This window comes from Salvia miltiorrhiza, chromosome 2, assembly GCF_028751815.1.
Source record: "Salvia miltiorrhiza cultivar Shanhuang (shh) chromosome 2, IMPLAD_Smil_shh, whole genome shotgun sequence".
NCBI lineage: Eukaryota > Viridiplantae > Streptophyta > Magnoliopsida > Lamiales > Lamiaceae > Salvia > Salvia miltiorrhiza.
The window spans coordinates 49,246,862-49,253,586 of record NC_080388.1 but is presented as its reverse complement, the minus strand read 5'-3'; the positions used below and the strand labels follow the sequence as shown (position 1 = coordinate 49,253,586).

The 6,725-nt window shown below is 35.7% G+C and overlaps 1 long non-coding RNA gene across 1 annotated transcript; it reads right to left on the bottom strand.

The window, feature by feature from the left end:
• Nucleotides 1-543: 543 nt before the first annotated feature.
• On the bottom strand, nucleotides 544-1,908 carry LOC131011925 (uncharacterized). Its single transcript, XR_009097139.1, has 2 exons — nucleotides 1,423-1,908; nucleotides 544-820 (listed from the first exon to the last, which is right to left on the bottom strand). It is a non-coding gene; the product is annotated as an uncharacterized LOC131011925 (long non-coding RNA).
• Between the last annotated feature and the right edge of the window lie 4,817 nt (nucleotides 1,909-6,725).

The window sequence follows — 6,725 nt, the reverse complement described above, 5'->3', positions numbered from 1 at the left end:
AAATCATTGTGACTTATCACAACTGCTCAAACAATTCTCATCACAAAACATCTCAAATACATCACATCATAACTCATAATTATGCATCCTCAATCATATAACATCATATGATATAAACGCTCTCATGATTCATCATGTAACGTCAACATATGCTTTTATAACATAATAACTCATTATTAATCATGTTGTAATCCTCAAACTCAAACTATGCATCTTCAAAGTATAACATCATAACTCATCATATAACCTCAACATCATGCTCTTCAAAATTTAATGTCAAATAAACTTTGAAATTTTACATACCTCGTTGAGTCTGGTGTGATGGTGCGCTGAGCTCACGGTTGTTAATAACTATTAGTCTAGTGACTCATTCTAGACTAAACTCAAGACTTATAATTCAGAGCTTTCCTTCGCTCTGATACCACTTTGTCACAGCCCGCCCTAACTAAGGATAGTTAAGCCGAGTGATCTATGACTAGGGATGGGGTTAAAGAAGAAGGGAAAGAAAAGGGGCGTCATTTATAGCCGTAAAACTTACTCATCTTAATAAAACTCGTCATTTTTATTCATGAATACTCAATTGAAAATAGTCTATGAAAGACAGCATAAAACTTAATTAATATCATTAATCAAGTTATACATCATATGAAACCATTCTCTTAAGACTCAAAGTATGACATAACATACTATAACATCAACAACATCTTGCAGCGGAAAGTAGCCAGACATATGTATGAAGACATATTCTAGACAGGTTAACTATTTATTAACAACCCTGGAAACTCCGCTCATTGCAGCACCATCATCACATCAGCTCAACCTGCACATTTAGAAAACATATGCAGGGCTGAGTACAAAAGCACTCAGTGGGCACGTATGCCTAGGTATAAAATACATGCTTAAAGACTGTAAACTGTCATGCCATCATAAATAGTACAGCAAGGGGGTTTTTCGCTAAAAAGGCCCAAGCTTACTAAGTTCATTTGTGATTCTTAAAGTTCGTCTGATCAGACTAAGTTCTTTTGTAATCTATCATATCTGAAACTGTGTGCCGGAGAGGTGGCCACCTCTCACGGTCACTTGACCGGCCAACCCGCTAGATGACTCACGGTCACTGGTGTACACTAGCCCTGGCAGGATAGCTATCAACTGCTCAGGACCCGAATTCGATTGCATCATTGGCAAAGCCAAAGCAGATAGATATCATACTAAAATTTAAACATTTTATGGCAAGACAATACTTGAAATAACTTTAACTCAAATATTTTGTAACGAAATAACTTGCTCAAATGTAACATTAAACTCATTTGATAGATATATAAAACTGAAATTAACAGTTAAATCATCTCATGCATTCATTCGTATAAGAGGCCTACGACACGCAGGGGATCTCTATATACGTATAGTAAAAGTAATGCCCACCTGGATAGGCAAAGCCTGAAGATCATACACATAAAAACCTGTCTTGGGAAAGCAGCGCTAATCCCCCTGGTCACAAAGCCTTGTGTATTTTGTGCTTGATTGGCTGCTGTTATTATTGAATTCAATGGGGAAGGAACTCTCGATACTTGGCAGTTGGCAGCAGGAATTAACTTCTCTTCATCTCCCTTTCTGGTGGTTGGTGTATGAGAGAAGGAATGAAGTGTTAGGCTGGTGCTTTAATGCGTGAGTTGTTGGCTGTAAAGTCAAAGGATTGGAGATGGTGGTTGGCTGAATTGAAGGGAGGAGCCGATTGGTCTTCTCTCATTTTTCTTCTTTTTACACTCACGCGTTATCTCCCGCATGCTTGTAGGTATGTAGCTGTAGTGTTTTGTGATAGTGATAGGTTTTGATTGTAAGTAGGGAATAGTGGTGATGTAAATAATTCCCTACAGTCATTGTGTAAAGTTGTATCTGAAAATCTAATTTCTTTGTATCATCTCATATCTATAAAATTGGTTCTAGGTTTTGCTGAATAACTATGCTTCGATGTAACATCTCTACGAATTAAATAACTAATTTAACTCGTTCTCATTAGTCGGAACTAAATCACGACTTTCAAGTAACTAATAGAAATAAAATCTCTATCGCATATAAAATAACAACTTTAACTTGACTTTGCTAAGTCAATTATAAATCTGAAAATATAAATTATTGACTGGCTCAATAATTTATATTGCGGTTTTTCTCACTCGAGTTAATAAGCACAACTAAAATAATAATAGGCATAGTATACATACAATTTAGAATCATAGCTGAATTTTAAACATAAATAATTACTGGATTTCATTTACTGAAGAATGCGATAAATAAATATCGCATTTACTTATCTTAATCATAGAATAAAAGAGCGGGCTATTACAAGTAGGGATGCTTTATTTAATGAAAATGGTTTCCCTTATTCCAAATCTCCCTCCTCTTCCCATCATATTTCTTCTACTCTATCATTCAAGCCTTTTCTTCCTCCTCCCCTCTATCCAGCACCCACTCCTCAACTTACTCCTCCACCATCACCTCATCCTACTTCCAATTCTGCCCATCCTAATACTCCACCATCATCACCATCTCCTGCCTCCTCTCCATCAACTTCTATTCACTCTACCTCTCCCTCAGTAACTGAATCATCTAATATGCCTAGTAATATTTCTGTTGATCCACCACCTATTGTGACTACTACTCATCCCATGGTGACACGTTCCAAGGCTGGCATTTTCAAGCTTAAGATTTATACTGCTCAAACTCATGAGGATTTTGACTATTTATTTGTTGAGCCCAGAAATCATGCTGAAGCTTTGAAAGTTGATGTTTGGAGGAGAGCTATGGGTCTTGAAATTTATGCTTTGATAAAAAGGGCACCTGGATTTTCTGTCCCCTTCCCTCTGGCAAACATGCCATCGGCTGCAAGTGGGTATTCAAGATCAAGAGACATGCTGACAGGTCCATTTCTAACTATAAAGCCAAACTTGTGGCTCAAGGTTTTTCTCAAGAGCCTAGCTTTGATTTCAATGAAACTTTTAGTCCGTTGGTTAAGCCTGCTACAATTCGTCTTGTTCTATCTTTAGCTATTAACTTTGGCTGGAATATCACTCACATGGATGTGGATAACACGTTTCTTAATGGAGATTTACAGGAGGATATTTATATGAAGCCACCTCCTAGTTTTGAGCCACCAGTTCAGCCCCTATGATTTGCAAGCTTAAGAAAGCTCTATATGGCCTTAAGCAAGCCTCTAGATCTTGGTTTCTAACCATTAAATATGTTCTCATTGGTGTTGGTTTTTCTCAGTCAAGGGCAGATCATTCATTATTTTTCAGAACTAGAGGTGCTTCTACTATCTATCTTCTTATTTATGTTGATGATATGCTCATCACAGGTTCCATATCCTCTGACATTTGATAGGTTATTCATCAGCTTAATGCTTACTTCTCTCTCAAAGATCTTGGTGATGTCCATAATTTTCTTGGTATAGAAATCACCAAAACTGCTCATGGTCTCCATCTCAGCCAAGGAGGCTATATTAAGGATCTCATTCACAAACTCAAAATGGGTGAAGCCAAAGGCTGTCCTACCCTAATGGTTGCTTCCTGTCAACTTTTCAAAAGGGAGGACATAAGCAATGTTGACGGAAAGCTCTACAGAAGCATAGTTGGGGCTCTTTAGTATGCCACCATCACAAGACCAGAAATTGCCTTTTGTGTTAACAAAGTTAGCCAGTATATGTCTGCTCCTCTTGACTTTCACTGGAAGGTCGTTAAAAGGATTCTTAGATATTTGGCAGGCTCCAAAGATCATGGTTTGCATTTACAAAAGTTCCCACTCAATATCACTGGTTTTAGTGATTCAGACTGGGCAACCGATTTGGGTGATAGAAGATCTACAACTGGTTATTGTGTTTATCTTGGAAAGAATCTGATTTCATGGAGCTCAAATAAACAAGCTGTTGTTTCAAGATCTAGCACAAAAGCAGAGTATAGAAGCCTTGCACATGTGGTTGCTAAAATTTCTTGGTTACAATCTCTTTTCGGTGAGTTATCGATCAAAGTCAAGGCTCCTGTCATTTGGGTTGACAATATGAGTACCATATCCTTAGCTTTTAATCCAGTTATGCGTGCACGGACGAAGCACATAGAGTTGGACATACATTTTGTTCGTGACAAAGTGGCAGCATGATTGATTGAGATAAGGCATGCATGTTCCATCACAAAATCAATATGCTGATATCCTTACTAAACCACCCCTTAGTTTACCATTATTCTCGCGCATGAAGAATGCCCTTGGAATGTGCTCATTAGCTGTGATCGAATTGTGAGGGGGGATGTTGAAGATCCTAGTCATGCCACGTGTTCTACACTTCAGCATGATAATCCATCTCAGCATAAAGATCCACATTAGCAAAATATCTCTTGAAGATTTCTGATTCTGCATCCTCGGCAGCACGTGCTTTGACTATGTGCAAGACTCATTTTGGCTGTTGTAGTTTGTTTTACTTTAACCATAGCAACAACTTTATTTTGTCCTTAGTTAGGTATTGTTACATTGTTGTATTAGGGTTTGTAGGTAGGGATGGCAATGGGCCGGATCTGGACCGGATCCTACTTGGTCCAGATCCAGATCCACATTTTCTTACTTAGGTCCAGATCCGGTCCAGATTCGTTGGATCTAAAAAAATAAGATCCAGGTCTAGATCCATAAGATCCACAGGATCTCGGGTCTAGACCCAGATCCATATTTTTTTTTCTTTTTAAAACATTTATAAATTTTAAATAAACTTAAATCAAAATTGAATTTGATCTAGACTTTCAACAATTATTAAAAAATAAATAACTAAATCGTAATATATATAAAAAAATTACTATAAAAATTCATAATAAGTAAGAATATAATAATCAATTACTAAATAATATATTAGTATTATAATGAGATATACACTTATTGCAACTGTGTATGTAAAAAATGGTGAAAATTAATTATAACATCATAAAAATCAATTTCATCTCTATCTTCAGCACAATATTTAGTAACGGTGGAACAATGTGTCTTCTATTTTGACATTGAAAAAAGAAAAATAATAATAATAATAATAATAATAATAATAATAATAATAATAATAATAATAATAATAATAATAATAATAATAATAACTAAAATTTAAATTAAGATATAAGTAAAATACAGTATTAACTTTAATAGAATTATATATTATTTATTATTTATGAAAAGAGATGTATAGATTAGTAATAGATTTTAGGGTAGAGTTCAATAATATTTTTGAAATTATTTTAAAAATACCTTCTCAAAATAATAATAAAAAGTTTACGGGATGAGTCGAATCGATTCTTAAACAAAGAAGTTGGATCGAATTTAAACCGATAAAATTCTGGATCCAAATGTGTTAGAAATGGATATTGGGTCCATTCCTCTCTTAAAAGGCCTTATAAGGGGAGAAGGTTGCCTCACCATATAAAGTGGCTCATGCAACTATCTCCAATCCAATTGGCTCATGCCACTATCTCCAATCCAATGTGGGACACTGCGCGTGGACTATCCCAAACGCCATCTGTTGACAACGATATTGGGGGGCTCATCATTGGATTGGGTTGGCTCTGATACCATGTTAGAAATGGATATTGGGTCCATTCCTCCGTTAAAAGGCCTTATAAGGGGAGAGGGTTGCCTCACCATATAAAGTGGCTCATGCCACTATCTTCAATCCAATGTGGGACACTTCAATAAAATGAGTTGGGTCTAGAAACGAAATCTGAACTGTTAATTTGTAATTTAACGATTGCGGATGAATCCGCTGATTAACACTCTTCATCCCAACTATAAAAAGTTCATAAATAAGTGTTGGAGAATCACGGCCACCGCTATTGTGCAATGGACGATGCTCTTAGAGCAATCCCAGCAGATCACCTAAATGCATCACTAACTCTAAATTTAGGTTAAAATAATTGAAAATGAGATAAAAAATGCATCCAACAGATCCCCTAAATTGGATGGGGCCCACAAAATTTTTTACACCTACCTAAATTCAATCTTAAATTTACACCCACGCTAAATTTATTTTAAGCTTATAATTAGTAAGGCCCACACATAATTATTGTTTTATGTAGGGAAGCTTTAGGGAGGAATAGGGAAGCTTTAGGGAGGAATATAAGAGCATAATTTTGGGATTTCTGCACTCCCAGCAGAAATCCCAAAATTATGCTCTTATATTCCTCCCTAAAGCTTCCCTATTTAATTTTAGGATCTCGATTTTATAAATGCATACACCAGATCTCCTATTTTCTACATAAAAACAATAATTATGTGTGGGCCCTACTAATTATAAGCTTAAAATAAATTTAGGTTGGGTGTAAATTTAAGATTGAATTTAGGTAGGTGTAAAAAATTTTGTGGGCCCCATCCAATTTAGGGATCTGCTGGATGCATTTTTATCTCATTTTCAATTATTTTAGCCTAAATTTAGAGTTAGTGATGCATTTAGGTGATCTGCTGGGAATGCTAATCATGTTACAATCAGGTCCAAAGTTATAAAACTGCTTGTTAACTTTGATTCTGTTATTTACTTATCCATAAAAAAAAAAAAAAAATCTGTATACGTATTAAATAATTATATATATTTGATCACTTAATTTTACAAATTTTAAATGATAAAATCGCTCTTTGTGAGGTATAAATAAAGTATTTCAGTCACCACACGTGACTGATCACAAAAGCTAGGGCTGGCTTGTCATAGTCGCTCC